The sequence below is a fragment of the Macaca thibetana genome, chromosome 2 (genome assembly GCF_024542745.1).
Source record: "Macaca thibetana thibetana isolate TM-01 chromosome 2, ASM2454274v1, whole genome shotgun sequence".
NCBI lineage: Eukaryota > Metazoa > Chordata > Mammalia > Primates > Cercopithecidae > Macaca > Macaca thibetana.
Window position 1 is genome coordinate 144553909 of NC_065579.1, and position 16766 is coordinate 144570674.

Below are 16766 nucleotides of genomic sequence, written 5' to 3' on the forward strand. Positions count from 1 at the left end.
ATCCTAAGATTCCCTAGCCCCACGCTAGCAGAAAATAAGTTTTCTTTCTGGTAGGGGGATGGAGGGGCGATGGAGGGGAACAAAAGAACTGGAAGAGGCTGGGGATTCAGTGACACATGCATGGCTAAGACCAAGGTTATGATACTTAACTGAAAACAAATGGCTAAGAGTCTACATGCTCACCAGTAGAACTCTCCCTTCCACCTCTTATCCTTAAGATTGACACAGACAGTTCCTAGTTAGGTAACATTTAAAAAACAAAAAACATCCCTTGGAACAACACATACTCTAAAAACAGGGATCAAAGGTCAGTGCATTTTTCTGAGAATGTAACTTTCCACCCGATTCTCAAAGAGGTTCATGCCTATCTCAAAGGACAGAACTACTACTCTAGATATTTGAGCCAAGTACAACTTGCAAATAACACTTTTTCAAGGCCCAGGAAGCCCCAGAGACTAAAGGGGTGTGAGTCTCAGAAAAGCAGTTCAGCAAGAGGCTAGGAAATGCATTATTGGTGTTGCTGCATTCTCATACCATTAATCCACCACAGGGAAAACAGCCGTTCTCTATTCTCCTCTTGGGAAGAAGGGCCATTTATATAGAAGTTGAGGACTCCCCAAATAGCCTGGTAGGCTGTGCTAGAGCTTGACTTTGACAGAGCATGGAGGTAGGTAGAAGAGTTTTCTTCCTCTCAGAGCCCTCAAGGACAGAAAAGAAGAAACAAACAGAAAGAGCTATTAATAAATGTTCCACCCCTTGCTAGCCAGGCAACTTTGGAGGAGTCATCCTCTCTCTGTTTAGGTCTCGGTCTATTTAGCTGTAAAAACAGGATAATACCATCTACTTCATAAGGTTATTATAAGATTAAACAGGATAAGGTGTTAAGTGTAAGGAATATGCAATCTGGTGTTCAGAGATTATATCTATCTGTCCAGATTCCATACTTTTTTTTTTTCCTGAGACAGGGTCTTGCTCTGTCACCCAGGCTGGAGTGCAGTGGCACAACCATGGCTTACTGCAGCCTTGACCTCCCTACCTCCCTAGCCTCAAGCAATCCTCCTATCTCAGCCTCCTGAGTAGCTGAAACTACAGGGGCAGGCTACCCCCAACTAATTTTTGTATTTTTTAGTGGAGACGGTGTTTCGCCATGTTGCCCATGCTGGTCTCAAACTCAGGCAATCCACCTGCCTCAGTCTTCCAAAGCACTGGGATTACAGGCGTGAGCCACCGTACCTGGCTAAGATTCTACAGTTTAAAAAAGGGGGTAGGGGATGGGTGGCTAACAGCAAGTACGTGAGGTTTAAAAGTTTATTTTACAACCATGTAATTGTACAAATGATATAAACAGAAGTCAGATAAAATTATTAGTACATATATAGTAATAAAGCATAAATTATTACAGAAAATTTGATACAAAGTTGTACATAAGTACTTATAAAGGCAATTAAGCTTCCCCAGTCTATGGGAATACAAAAGTTTCCAGCAATTTACATTACAAAAAAGGAAAACCATTATTTATGCTATCACAAAAGCAATACCTTTACAAGTAAAAATAATCTCCGCTTGATATTAGTAATTTGAAAAACTTAGCACATCTACAACTATTGCTTAATCAAAACTTTTCATTGACTCAACATCACTTAAATGCAGATGCAAAATAACTTTGCATGGCAAACATGTTTACTCTGTGCTAATGAAACTATGGAACAGTTCCTGCTCTCAAGTTCACAGACAAGTTAAATCAGTGATTGACTACATGAGTGTCACAAAAAAAAAAAAGACCTGCCCAGGGGACCACTAGGGGTGGAGGAAGAACACCTGGGTCTTACTCACTGGGCACTTAGTGCTTTCACTTTTATCTGTAAACCAGAGGACAATTTTATTAATATTGTATGAATACACTGCTACTGGGAAAAGCATTCATTCAACAAATGCCCACTACATACTCTATACCACGTATCGTGTTAAGGGCTGAAACAGGGAAGGACAAGGCACATCCTACGGGGGCTTGTAGTGTGGGCAGGTGCTGAGCTAATGCACACACACAAGGGCTGGGTACTGCCAGATATATATCATCGCTCCAAAGCAAGGACCTGTCTCTCTGAATGAATAATCTCCGGCATGGTAAAAGAGTTAACTGTATTTCAAAAGGTGCAACAAAACTTTTTCGGCTTTGTTATGCGGGTTTCAAACTGATCAGTGGTTCAGGTCTGGAGTATGCATCAGAATTATCTGTGAAACTCAGTCAAAGTGCTGATGCGAGACACCCAAAGCTTACTGCTTCAGAAACAGAGGACCTTGCAGTTCTGATGTGCACGCCTAGCCCAAGAATCCTTTGAAGGCTGATAAAGCAATCTTGAAACCACTGTCAATGCAAAAGTGGATGCTCATTAATAAGAACTCAAAAAATAAAGTACAGCTAGTATAAGACTTGTTTTTTGTGCCTATAAAACCCATCCAAGTGTTAGAAAGCTACTTTCTAACTATAAAGTTCTATCCAAAAAGACTTGCAGTCAAAAAAGCCAGCCCCCACCCCCCCCCGCCCAAAAAAGGCACCACAGGAGTGCTGACTTCAATGTGCAAAGGCCTATGTGCTGGTATTGCAAGCAATCTGTGTGCATGTGTACATATGCATCTGTTTTCAGGGGAAAAAAAGCTGTTAAAGCCAATTAAGATTATGAATTCTTGCTACTATTTTAATATTAAACCTTTAAGTGAAAATTTGTTGAACACTATTACAAATGTGGCAAACTGACACAGCTGGTTTACCGCACAAACTTTAATGTCAAAGGGACTAGATCAGAGCCCGTCTCACTTATTGGACCTGTAACACTGTACAGGTCGCTCAACTTATCTGGGCCACAGTTTCTGCACCTCAGGAAAATGGAAGTAACTGCTTCATTTTACAGAGCTATTAAATGAAAGAAATGAGAAAACTATAAACCAACATCGAAGCCTTAATTATTGCTTAGTATTTAAAGTCCAGTATAATTGCAATGTTTTTAATAAAAAAACTCATTGATAAGTGAATTTTTACAATGTATCTAGAAGCAGCATTTAACATTAAAAACTTAATTTTTGAAAGAGTATACAACCAGGCAGGGTGCGGTGGCTCACGCCTGTAATCCTAACACTTTGGGAGGCCAAGATGGGAGGATCATTTGAGGCCAGGAGTTCGAGACCAGCCTGGTCAACACAGCGAGACCCCAATTATTTTTTTTTTTTTTTTGAGACAGAATTTCACTTGTCACCCAGGCTGGAGTGCAATGGCGCCATCTCAGCTCACTGCAACATCCACCTCCTGGGTTCAAATGATTCTCCTGTTGCAGCCTCCGAAAGTAGCTGGAATTACAGATGCCTGCCACCACGTGTAGCAATTTTGTTTTATATTTTTAGTAGAGATGGGGTTTTATCATGCTGGCCAGGCTGGTCTTGAACTCCTGACCTCAGGTGATCCATCCACCTCACCCTCCCAAAGTGCTGGGATTACAGGCGTGAGCCACCATGCTCAGCCAATGCCATCTATTAAAAAAAGGAAGAATACACAACCACAAAGCACTGGGCCAAATGCAGTTTCCATGTTTGCAAGGATTTACCATCGAAATATTAGCTTGGTGCAAAAGTCAATTTCCAGACTGCGAATTTTAAATCATTGTAACTAGGCTCAAACATATTTTATTAATGAAAACAGGAACCATTACAGTCAACACACTTTTGCCAATGAGAAATGTTTGTTTATTCCTGTAGCATAAAGATCCATGCTTCAGGATTTGAGAAACTCTTGGAAAGCATTTTCTGCATCCTGCTGAAGTGTTTTCCCTGCAAAAAGTTGTCAAGATGCTAGAAGAAGTGGTAGTCAGTTGGCGAAAGGTCAGGTGAATATAAAGGATGAGGCAAAACTTCGTAGCTCAATTCCTTCAACTTTTGAAGCGTTGGCTGGGGGCCATGCAGTCAGGTGTTGTCGAATTGGGCCCTTTCTGTCGACCAATGCCGCTGCAGGCATTGCAGTTTTCGGTGCATCTTATCAATTTGCTGAGCATACTTCTCAGATGTAATAGTTTCGCCAGGATTCAGAAAACTGTAGTGGATCAGACTGGCAGCAGACCACCAAACAGTGACCATGACCTTTTTTTGGTGCAAGTTTGGCTTTGGGAACTGCTTTGGAGCTGCTTCTTGGTCCAACCACTGAACTGGCTGTCCTATAAAATCCACTTTTCATTGCATGTCACAATCCGATTGAGAAATGGTCTGCTGTTGTTGCGCAGGATAAAAGACTACACTTCAAAACAATAGTTTTGATTTTCACTCAGCTCATGAGGCACCCATTTATCAAGCTTTTTCACCTTTCCAATTTGCTTCAAATGCCAAACAACCCTAATGACCCTAGAAGAGTAAACGCTGAGTTCTTCTGCGATTTTTCATGTAGTTCTATGATTGCTCTCAATTGGTCGTTGTCAACTTCCCATGGCTCGCCATCATGTTCCTCATTTTCAAGGCTCTCTCCTTTGCAAAACTTCTTAAGTCACCACTGAACTGTATGTTTGTTAGCAGTTCCTGGGCCAAATGTGTTACTGATGTTTTGAGTTGTCTTCGCTGCTTTATGACCCATTTTGAACTCGAATAAGAAAACTGCTCCAATTTTCTGATGTCAGATAAAAAGCATATTCTAAAATAAACAGCAAATAATAAGTCATTAGCAAAAAAAATAAAGTGAGAAATGTGCATTAAAATGATCCACATTTAAGAATGTATTCCAATATCAAACAGCAAATTTCAACAATGCAAAAACTGCAATTGCTTTTGCATCTCAGGCACATCACTTGACCTTTCTAGTTCTCACCCACTTCACCCCTAAAATCGGAAAAGCTTTCCGCAACAAAAAAATTTGACCACATTCTCTTAAGGCCCCTTCCAATTTCAAGATCCGTGCTTCACCATGACAAAACGAACCCAGTTATTTTCCCAATTTTTCAAGGTGAGAAAAAGGAGGAAGGGGAAATAGGTGTGTTTAAAACATTTCTTACCAAATAGAAATATTATAAGACTATGGAAAAAAAAAATACTAAAAGCTGGAGTCATCCTGATAAAAAACCAAACGAATACTGTATGAAACAAACAAACAAAAACATCCATTCTGGAGTCAATATTTATTCTTAATAAGAAAGAAAACTGAAGAAAAAAAATCAGTTAGTACAAGATCTGCAGGCTGTAGCCTAAACACTTCCAGGCATTTAGGATAACTAAGCGCTGCACCTTCCCAGGCAAGTTAAAACCACAACATAAAAGAGAGAAATATGTAAGGAAAACCTACAGCCCAAAAGTTTAAGATCAAAACAGGCCTTTTTCTTCATATAAATATAAATGATGCTGCTAAAAGCTGCTTTACACATCCCTACCTATTACCATTCACTACTTCCAAATCTTGAGGAGGGGCATGGACTTACACAAGATCTGGACCGTATATTTACTAAGCTACTCGGGAGACTGAGGCAGGAGAATGGCATAAACCTGGGAGGCGGAGCTTGCAGTGAGCTGAGATCCGGCCACTGTACTCCAACCTGGGCGGCAGAGCAAGACTCCGTCTCAAAAAAAAAAAAAAAAAAAAAAAAAATTACAGGTTCTGGGACGTTTCAACACTTCACCTGAGATGGCCAGAGCGGGCGCATCTTTAGACCTTTAAAAGCTAAATTAAAAACTCTGTACCGAGGAAGGGCCGAAGAGCTCAATACCCACCCAATATAACCCCCACTTCCGACCTACAGACGCTCTGCTGAGCGGCTGCGGGAATCCGTCGCGCCAGTCAGGGCCCGGCTTCTTCCATCAACAGACACTTTGCGAGCCTTCCAGAAGCCTCGGCTAAGCGGGAGGCCAGTGTGGAGGCCGCCACTGCGAGGACGGTCCCCATCCAGCCGCGAGAAGCTCGCGGTTACCCGGAGGGGCGGGCCTGCTTCCGGGTAACCGTGCGCGACGTCCACGAGTTTTTAAGACGACCAGCCCTTCAGCCTCTAGGCCCCGACGCCTGCGCCATTTAAGCCACACATCCGCCCGCCCGGCCGCAGTCACCGCTGCCCGGGGCCCCGCAGCCCACGGGCCGGATGGACCGAGCGCCGGCCGCGGCGTTCCGGTGCGCGCGCGCGCCTCAGCCAATCGCGTGCTCGCCCGCCCCCCGCCGCCGCGGCGAGGCTGGCGCTGGGAAGAGGAAGAAGAACATTCGCCCTCCTCCTACCAGCGCGCGGGCGGCGGCGGCGGCGGCACCGGGGTCACGAACTCTGACCTTTCACTGACAAAAACAATAACAAACCCCCCCTTCTCCGCGACCCCGGCGGCGCCCCCGGGCCCGTCCCCGCCACCCCGCTCCCACCTCGACGTCTCGTCTCTCGCCCGCTGCTCCGTGAGCCCGCGGCCGCCGGGCTCCCGCCATCCGCCGACGCCGGGAGCCCGGGCTCCCCTCGCCCTGCCCTCCGCGCCGGGGGCCGCCCGCCGCAGACACGGGACCCGCTTCGAGGCCGCTTTGGCGCCAAATCCTGAGGTAAAATTGAAGGAGGGTCGGGCGGGCGCGGGGCGACGGCGGAGGGGGCGGGCCTGGCGCGCGGACATGGAGGCGCCGCGGCGGCGGCTGAACCTGACCCTTTTACCTTTGCCACGGGGTGGCGGCGGCGGCGCCCGGCGCTTTGCATAGTGGGCCGGGCCGCTCCCCTCCCCTCCCCGCCCGCGGCCGGGCGAAGCGAGCGGGTTCCCCCTGACCGGCCCGGCCGGCGCAAGGGTGGGGGCGGAGGGGGAATGGCCGCGGCCCCGCCTCACAGTTGGCCCTCCGCCAGCGCCGCCATTTTGTTCTCGACGGAGATGGCTCCGGCTGGGCGGGCTCCCTTCCTCCTTATTCTCCTCCTCCCTCCTGCAGTCCCTTCTTCCCTCTCTCCCGGGCTTTTCACCCCTCCGCTTCTAGTCCGCTTTTGGCGGCCGCCTGAGCCCAACCGCCGTTTTTTCTGAAGGGGAGGGTAAAGGAAAAGGAGGAAGGCGGGTGCGAGGCGCGACCTTGTGAGCGACTGATGGGCTGACCAATTGGCGCCCGGATAGGAGGGTCGGGCCCTGTGGCACCGCCCCCCTGATCTTTGCTGATTGGCTAAGGCGGAAGAGGGCGGTCCTTGTGGGGCGCGGGAGCCCTGGCGGGGCGGGAGTAGAGGCCAGGGCGCGGAGTGGGGCCGGGTCGGCGGGGGCGGGGCCGGGGGCGGGGCGCGAGGGGCGCGGCCGGGTGGAGAGGCCGGCACCCGCCGGCCCTGGGTCTGGAGGTGGGCGGCTTCCCTCCGCCTGGAACGCGTCCAGAATGAGTACAGAAGAACAATAGTAATAAAGGTGATGAAGCATTTCGAGTCCACGATGCGGTCTCATGGGAAGAGGTTTTCGGAACTAGGACACCTTTCAGGGCTCCTGCTCGTCATTTCGGCGCGGCCTTGGCGCATCCCGTAATGAAGCTCAATGTTATCTACTGTAAATGGGTAGCATGGGCGTTCTTGCCAGGCCGGACCTCCCTTCTGAGCATTGTTTGTGGGGCTGTTCTCAGAAAATGGAGTCAACGCTACTTTGCGAGCCTCAGAGTCACTTGGAAATGGTGTTATTGTTAAAAATGGGTTTACAGCCACCAAGGGAGGCAAGCTTAAGGGTATTTAGGGTTTGAGAGAGCACAATTCGGGGGTGATTCTCTTCTCATTCGTTCACTGAATACATGTTGATTTAGTTTTTAAGGCACTGAGGGTACATCTGGAGAACCAGCTGTACAAGACTCCTGCCCTTACTAGAGTTGGGGGCTGGGAGGTGAATAGACAAAGAAATAATTCCAGAGAGTCATAAGTTCTGTGAAAGAAAAGAAGCCAAATGACCTGCTGAAGAAGACCTGAGGCATTAATTTAGATGGAATGGTCAGGGTGGCCTCTCTGAGCAAGTGATGTTTGAACAGAGGAACCCGAGGAAGGAATGGCATTCCAGACAGGACAGCCCATGTAACGGCCCTGGAGGAAGATCATTTGATGTGACGAGAACTGGCTGCTTGTGGCTGGAGAGTTGGTTGAAACTAGTAATTGTCCATTATCCCACTCTGTCTCCAGGCCAAAGGCTGTGAAATAATAGCAACGGTAGTGAGAAACAAATCTTCAATATAATAATAAGAAAGTCGATAAAGATACAGCCTTCATATGATTTGCTGATGAATACAAGACTTGGGAGGAGGGCCTCAGAAACTCACTTTACTTCCAGATTCAAATCCTTCGTCAGCCTCTTATATATATTTTCAATTCATCAGTATTTCCTGAGTGCTACGAATACTCCAGGCACTATGTGCTAGGCTGGGAATACAAAAATGACTAAGACACTGGTCCTCAAACGTGAATATGATTGATTGATTGATTGAGACCAGAGTCTCACTCTGTCGCCCAGGCTGGAGTTGAATATAATTCTCTGTGTGTGAGTTCTCTCTCTCTCTCGAGATAGAGATATGTATACACATACATACACAGACATAAAATGTTTTAGTGTTGTGGTTAGCAACTCCCAACTTTTAGTAGCAGTGTGATTTTGCTAGGAAAGCTACCTTTCCTAGCCTCACTGTCCTCATCTGGACAATAATAGAACCTTCCTTCTAGAACTGAAGATTAAATGAGTTAATGTAAATAATAGAGCTTAGAAAAGTGCCTGACGTGTAGTAAATACTGTGTAAATAGAGTTATTGTCATTATGAACTACTGGTATAGACATTGCACTAAGTGATATAAACAATGAAATTTTTATGCAGTGTGGTGTAGGAGCAAAAGCAATAGATTCGTACACCTAGATAATAGTTTTGGCTCTATGCTTTCTGCTAGTTACATGGCATCCAGGACAAAAGTTTAGAAAACAAAATAGTGGAGCTAAATAGTACTAACCAAAGTATAGGGTGCTTTATGATTTATAAAACTCTCTTACAGGCAGTATGTCGTTCAGGCCCCACCAGAACCCACGTAATGGCAGAGGCTTCCTGTTCCATGTTTAAAAATCTTTCCAAGGCTCTTCATTATTTTCTTTTCTGTGGTGCCTAGCTCCCTGTGCTCTAGACACACTGGCCTGCCTTCAACTTCCTTGACCAGTGTAACTGACAGTGTAAGCTTACCCCCTACCCCCACCCTACCTCAGCTATAGGTTCAAGCATCGCTTCTTCTGGGAAGTCCTCCCTAATCCCCATTGCCAGTCTAGATCAGATTCTTTTTATTGTTTCTTTTCTTTATAACCTTTATCTCACTTTGTAATTACACACTCTGTGATTATTTGATTAATGTCTGTCCTCACCACACTGTAAGTTGTGAGAGCAGGAATACATTTTGTTCACCATTACTTATCCAGCACTTAGAAGAGTGCCTGGTACTATTTGTTGAATGAATTGTTGATAATTTATGATGTCATTGATAACTAAATTGGTGTGTATTGATACCTTTTATGTGAGCCTCTTTGGCAATTCAGATAGCACTGCCAGCAATAATAAGCATGTTATGATATTTGGTTGAATTTAGGAAGTGATTTCTGACAGATATGCCACTGCCTGGAGGCATAAATATGGATAAAATGACCCATTTCAATAATTTTTCCCACTAATTTTTTTATGATTGAATTACAAGTTTAACTACATGAAAGTTAATAAGTTCATATGTGAAGAAATAAATAACCCAAACGTAATTATGTTATTTACTTTAACTGAAGAAACAAAGCACCAAGCTAACATGATTTTCTTGAAATCAGATATTCTGATTTTTGTCTCACCATCACAGGGGATTGGAGAGCAAGGAAGAAGCCTTCAGTGGGTTCACAGGGAGTGGGGAATTGAAAGTCTCTGTAGCCATTAATTTGGGATGTTTATCTTTCTAAAGATAAATTGATTCATTTAATGAAATTATTGAAAATCGCTTTTTAGTTGCTTTACCAAGGTAAAAAGCAAATTTTGTTAAGTATATGTCAAGTTTGTACTTGAAAGTGTGGTAAATAAAACATTTGTATTAATTTATATTGTAAAACTTTTAAAATAAGATATTGTTATGGTATTTTAGTTTAACTATTTATTTTTGGATTTTTTTTCTGTCTTGCTCAAAGATTTTTGGTATCACTTTTTCAATTCAACACTTGGATTCCTTGAGCTAATTACTCAGGGTAACCAAATAACTGCTAGTTTAGTAAAACAGCTATGTATTGTCTTACACCATTAAGTTATTTATTGCTTTCAGTAGTTGTATTCACAGTGACTTTCAAGGAGTGACGTGGCAGGGCGGTGCAGTGACAGAGCTTGTGCTATGAAGGCAGAAAGGCCTGGCTTCAGAACCTGGAGTTGGTAGCCTCTCTGAGGCTTGTAATTCCCCATTTGTCAACAGGGAGGTGGGAGCCAGCATTGAGTTTGGGGCCAGGGATAGTGGATACTTGTTGTCTGAATGACTCTGAGAACAAGGGAGGTAAGTCTTTGTGGAGCAGCCCTGTCTTCAGCCGTGGCACTGAGCCACTGGGCTCCTGTGTCTAGCTGCCTGAGTGTCTCCACATATCGAGGGCCCTCCGTTGGGATTTTTGTTGTTGAGTTCTCTTATCTATAAGCCATATGCTCCTTTAGTCCCAAAGCATCTCCTATACAAGTATCATCTTAATAAATACCACACAGGGGGAGTCTATGAAGGAATCCTGGAATCTCAGAATTGGGAGTGGTCTTAGACCTCAAGTCCAGCCTCATGCTTGACGTAAGAATCCTCTGCTAGATTTTCGTTTACCTCTTTTTACTTTATTGCTAATTATGAGGGCCTTAAATGATGCCTTTTTTCTTCCCTGTGTGATCATCATCTTTAACCTAATGGATACATTTGTGCTCCTGTTACACATTGTAAAAGATATGTTCTTCCTTATTCGTTGGAGGTTTGCTTGTCTTCAACCTAACATGCCAGAGGCTGAGATTCTCTGTCATTCTCTCCCATCCTGCCATTCTTTCCCCATATCCCACTACTGCTACCCGAGGTAGCAGGCATACTCCCCTTGCTCACGTCAGGTCCTGAGCGCTGGAGAGTAAAGCAGCAGGAGCTCTATACCAAACGGAAGAACTGCCTGGGAACAGCTCAACTAGCACAGCTCAAAAATGATGAGGAGTGGGAATGAGTAGAGGGATGAAAGCCAGATCAGGGCATTGGCATAGGCATTTGTTAAGGGGACAATAAATGCAGATGCAGACCCCTGGTACCTGGAAGTCTTAGAATAGAAGGATGGGAGGTGAATTGTTAAGGACAGAAAGGGAATAGGCTAGCTCAGACACTTAACTGTTTTTTCTGAGTTACCCTTGGACTCCAGTTGGCCCGTAATGATAAAAGTCAGCCTCAGGGGCAAAGCGTGATTTTTTAGGGACAATAAAAAGTACTTCCTCCACTATAATAAGAGGCCTGAAGTCCTTTAATAGGAGGTGAAAGTTTCTATTCCATAATAACAATAACCCCAAAGATTCTAATCCCTGAAATGTTAACATATAGATGGAGAGGAATTTCATTCCAAGAGCCCAAGTGTAAAAGAATATTTCCCCCTGTTTGGGTTAGTGAGAGGTATGAGAAAAGGTCTTGCGGCTACTGAAAACTGAAGAGGAGAAATGAGAGGCTGGTAGGGCTAGACTCAAGCTTGAAGGCTTCCTGGTTTTACAGGGAGCCGCTTTGTTTACCTTTGTTGTTCATATATTGATAAAAGCTATGCAGGGGAGAAAAGTTTCCTACCTGACTGCCCACTGATGTTCCTTGAAAAGAAAGATACTTGTACGGCCTGGCATGGTGGCTCACCCCTGTAATCCCAGCACTTTGGGAGGCCAAGGCAGGTGGATCACTAGGTCAGGAGTTCAAGACCAGCCTGGCCAACATAGTGAAACCCTGTCTCTACTAAAAGTACAAAAAATTAGCAGGGCGTGGTCGCGGGCACCTGTAATCCCAGCTACTCGGGAGGCTGAGGCAGGAGAATCGCTTGAACCTGGGAGGTGGAGGTTGCAGTGAGCCGAGATGATGCCACTGCACTCCAGCTGGGCGACAGTGCGAGACTTCATCTCAAAAAAAAAAAAGCTGAGGCTGGATGGCTCTTGAGAAGTTACACAATACTAGCAGGCTTCATGCTGATTTTCCTCCAGTGGTGTTTGTTGTATAGTGAGTCTGATTAGGTATTATTTCTAGAACATTTTGGGTATGTCATTTGTACCACACTCATTCTTTTCCCCTTTCCCCCCACTATGGTGTCTGTAATGATACATCTTTTTATTAGGTCGATAAGATGGACTAACCCTGGAATTACTGAAAAATCGTCTTTTAATTGATTGCTTTACCAAGACTAAAAGCGGATGTCACAAAGTATATATCAGCTCTTAACTGGAAAGGCTAATAATTAGACTGTGTTGTTGACTTATTTAATATAATACAGATTTTTTAAAATAAAATGTAAATTTGTAATATCTCTTTTCTAAAGTAAGCAATGTACTTTCTTGAGAATAAAAATTAAAAATAGATAAAAGTAAAGCAGTTAATTGTTAAAAATAGTAAAATTTTCAAACGAAGAAAAGATAGTGCATCAAAAGGCATGTGTGAAAATGCTCATAGGAGCACTAATCATACGGACTCCAAACTAGAAACAATCTAAATGTTCATCAGCTATAGAATGGAGAAATAAATTGGGCATATTCATATATTAGAATACTGTACAACAGTGAAAACGGATTCACTTCTCATGGTTATTACAAAAATAATGTTGGGCAAAGGAAGCCAGATACACCAAAAAGTATATTATAAACAGTGCAATGTTATTATAAAGTAATGCCAATAGTATAAAAGTCAGGAGAGAGAAGAGAAGTCAATGACTATGGGAAGGGGTGTGAGAGGGACTTTTGGGGGTATTGGTAATGTCTTGTTTTCTGATCTGAGTGGCATTTACATGTGTGTTCTGTGTGTTCAGTTAGTGAAAATTCATCAAACTGTTCATTTATGATTTGTGCCTTTTTTGTTTTTGTTTTTTGGAATGGAGTCTCCCTCTGCTGCCCAGGTCGGAGTGCAGTGGTGCGATCTTGATTCACTGCAATCTCCGCCTCCCAGGTTCAAAGGATTCTCGTGCCATAGCCTCCTGAGTAGCTGGAACTACACGCGTTTGCCACCATGCCCAGCTAATTTTTGTATTTTAGTAGAGACAGGTTTTCACCATGTTGCCCAGGCTGGTCTTGAACTCCTGAGCTCAGGCAATCCACCCACCTCGGCCTCCCAAAGTGCTAGGATTACAGGCAGGAGCCACTGAGCCTGGGTGATTTGTGCCCTTTTGTATTTGCGTGTTGTAGTTAAGTAAAAAGTTTTACTTAAGATAGTAAAATTATCTTCACTATTTTAATTAATGTGATTATCATGTAGGTTAAGTTTTAAGGGAAGAATGCGTTCAAGGTTCTAAAAGAACTGCCATGGTACTACCTGGGTGGAGCAGCCTCAAAAATATCCTTAGCAATACTGAAACATAAGTCACATATTAGGACTTAGTGGTTGTGTATATCAGTTGTTAAATGATCTAGCTTATTGATGTAAGCAGTTTGTTCCCATAGATAATTCTTTCCTGTCACTTTTTTTTTTCATTCCCTCCTTAACTTCCTTTTTTCTGGGAAATTATTTTGAAGGGCACTGTGATCTAGAGGGAATGTTGCAATTTTAGAGTCAAAGAGGCCTGAGTTGGAATCCTAGCTCCATCACTTACTAGCTGGATGATTTGAAACAGGTTGTAAGTGCTGAGTCTCAGTTTTTTCCGTCTTCATTGGTGAGCCAATACTACATACTCAGAAGGTATGCTAAGGATTAAATCATGCCTAGTTTGATTTAAAGCACATCATAGATGTCCAGTGAATTTATCCTGCTTTCCTTCCATCCATCTACCCTGGCTCTTACTGATAGATATGAAGAAAGTCCACAACACCCTTACACTTGGGCTCTTGGTAGGATGAGAAAATATCATCCACAGTATACAGTGACTTTTTTAGGGGAGGTATCCACACAGAAAATTGTAGAACTGCCCTGGTACTATAAATATGTAAGAACTTCATTTAGGTGAAAGCCACTTCTCTTCCCTACTAGTCACTCACCCCGCCTTGCCACTTCTAGCATATACATATCATTGCTGCCCTGTTTTACAGTTCAGACTTTGGATATGGAAGAAATAACTTTCCTATGGAGGGGCACAATGGACAAGAAACTACCTGACCCTAAAGCTAAGTAAACTTTGAGTCTAAATAATAGCTGGCTTTCCATTGACAGGAAGTATACCTAAACTTAACCTTAGAGGCATCCCAGTGAGTATCTTTTCTGTTGATGAACATTTGTATTACACTAAACTTGCCACTTGAATTTCATTTTCTACTTTGAAGTCTTGATCTATGATTGCAAGTTTCAAGCTATGTATTTCTTATTTTTTATCCTCTCTCAGGCTAAATCCTTCCATTTTTATTCTCCCATGAATATGAACAGACTTCTAACAATCAGAATAGTTAGACTTATACTGAATACCTTGTACCTATCAAAAGTTTTATGCCCAGTACTATTTTGCAAGTAGTTATTAGGTATTGGTTTATTTTTAAATATTTGTAAGGTTTTATCCAAATTTAGCCCCATTGTTTTACCCAGTTGTACGGTTTAACAGGGCAAATTACAAATGCTTTGTGTGTGTGTTTATTTTTTTTATTATTATTTATTTATTTTTTGAGACAGAGTTTTACTCTTGTTGCCCAGGCTGAAGTGCAGTGGCTCAATCTCAGCTCACTGCAACCTCTGCCTCCTGGGTTCAAGCCGTTCTCCTGCCTCAGCCTCAAACAGCTGGGATTACAGGCATATGCCACCATGCCTGGCTCATTTTGTATTTTTAGTAGAGATGGAGCTTCTCCATGTTGGTCAGGCTATTCTCGAGCTCCTGACCTCAGGTAATCCACCTGCCTCGGCCTCCCAGAATGCTGGGATTACAGATGTGAGCCCCTGTGCCTGGCTGTATGTGTGTGTTTACACGACTTCCATGTGTATATAGTTAAATTTCACGTGAGCCTTATGTCAAAAGGAGAGACCTATTCCTAATCACAATACATGTTTTACAGTTTGAGTTACTTTCAGATTTATTTGAGAAAGGAAAAGTGGCACCATCACCTTTCACCAATAATAGCTACCATGTGTTGCATTTCTATGTCCCAAGCACAACGCATACACATTTAAGATCTAATCTTCATGGTAACCTCATATGGTCAGTATCTGAGAAATCGGCTTAGTGCCTGAGCCTCAGAACCCAATATAGTTGTTTAGCTAAGGAAATACCAAGACTGTAGATACATTGCATGTTATATTTATAAGCCATGTAACACATAAATATGGATGATTTGAACTGGTTGATTGTGGAGGGAAAGGTAGGCTCACTCATTCCCGTTAATGAAGGCAGAGTCTCCTTGTCCCAGGACTTGTTCATTGTTATCTGAAACTGGAGATTCAGGTGTTTCCAGAGCCCAGCTTTTCACTGCAGTGAAGTCTGTGCCCTACTTCACTAAAGAAACTCTGGTTGCAAGGTTTAGTTAGCTATCACTTTGAGCCTGGAAGAGCTAATTCAAAGTCATTGTTGTGTTCTCTGCTTCTTTGTTGTTGATAGGGTGATATTGATCCACTTGGATTTGAAAGAATTTCTTATAAAACCTGTGACATAAGGTCAGCCAAGTATGATTTACTGCTATCATTCTATGGTCTGTATTACAGTTTTTTTTTTTTTAGAGATAAGGTCTCATGATGTTGCCCAGGCTGGATATGAAATAGTTTTTTTATACTGTGCCCTGTTGTCATTTGTGTGCTATCCAGGAAAAACACACTACTTTAAGAATCCGCCTTCATCTCTAGACTTTACTATTGCTACCACTTCCTAACGGGCCTCCCGTCTACAGTCTCTGTCTTTTCTATCGTTTCCACACTGCAGTCTAAATTTTTTTTTTTTTTTAAGATCCAGATATGAGTGCATCATTTTTCTGCCAAACTCCTGATAATTCTCTCTCGTCTACCGTGTCAGCCTCTCTCCTTCCCTGGTCTCTGTAATAATTCCAAACCATATTGTGTGCCATTCCTCAAATAGGCCATTCTTCCTCATACCTGCCAGTTTCGTATGAGCTGTCCTCTGCTTAGAACTCTCTTGTCATCCATCTATCTTTCCTTGCTAAGTTTCCATTTTTCCTTCGAGACCTAGGTTAAATAATTCCTCTCCTGTAACATTTTCATTGGTTCTCACAGGCAGAGAGAAATGTGTTTTCCCTGGGACATTCATAGCATTTACTTTGCATAGATACTTCAGTTTCCTTCATAAGTTCATCAAGAACAAGGACTGTTTATTTTCCTCTTCCTCCTCTTTGTTGTTGTTCATTCTCAGCAGTCAGTTCATCGTGCCAAGTTCATGGCAGTTACTTAATAAGCACTGATGGAGGTGGTTGGACTTGATTAGTAAAATCACCAGAGGAAGATCTTCTGTAGCACTTTTTCTTTTTTAACTGAAGGTACTCAGTATTATACTTCTTTTGGTAGCTAATCAGGTTCTTTCCCCTAAACATTATTGTGGGGTTGGGAAGCAGTCTTTGAGGGTTGATAAACTGAATGGGTCAAGTACTAGCCTTTAAGACTCAAGTTTCTGTACCAAAAGCGAGTTTAGTGTTCTGTCCACAGTGCTTGTTAATATAATGCCTGTGTATAGTAACCACTTAGTGTTAGTTACTGCTGTTA

At 43.3% G+C, this 16766-nt stretch overlaps 1 protein-coding gene across 4 annotated transcripts in view; it reads left to right on the forward strand.

The window, feature by feature from the left end:
• The first annotated feature begins 6171 nt into the window (after nucleotides 1–6171).
• Nucleotides 6172–16766, forward strand: part of NR2C2 (nuclear receptor subfamily 2 group C member 2) — a 102099-nt gene continuing 91504 nt past the window's right edge. Inside the window, exon 1 of one of the 4 annotated variants that reach the window (XM_050781673.1) lies at nucleotides 6172–6529. The gene's annotated coding sequence lies outside the window, so the exon portion shown is untranslated. The remainder of the gene's footprint in view (nucleotides 6530–16766) is intronic. The other 3 variants (XM_050781676.1, XM_050781669.1, XM_050781671.1) reach the window with 3 other exon arrangements.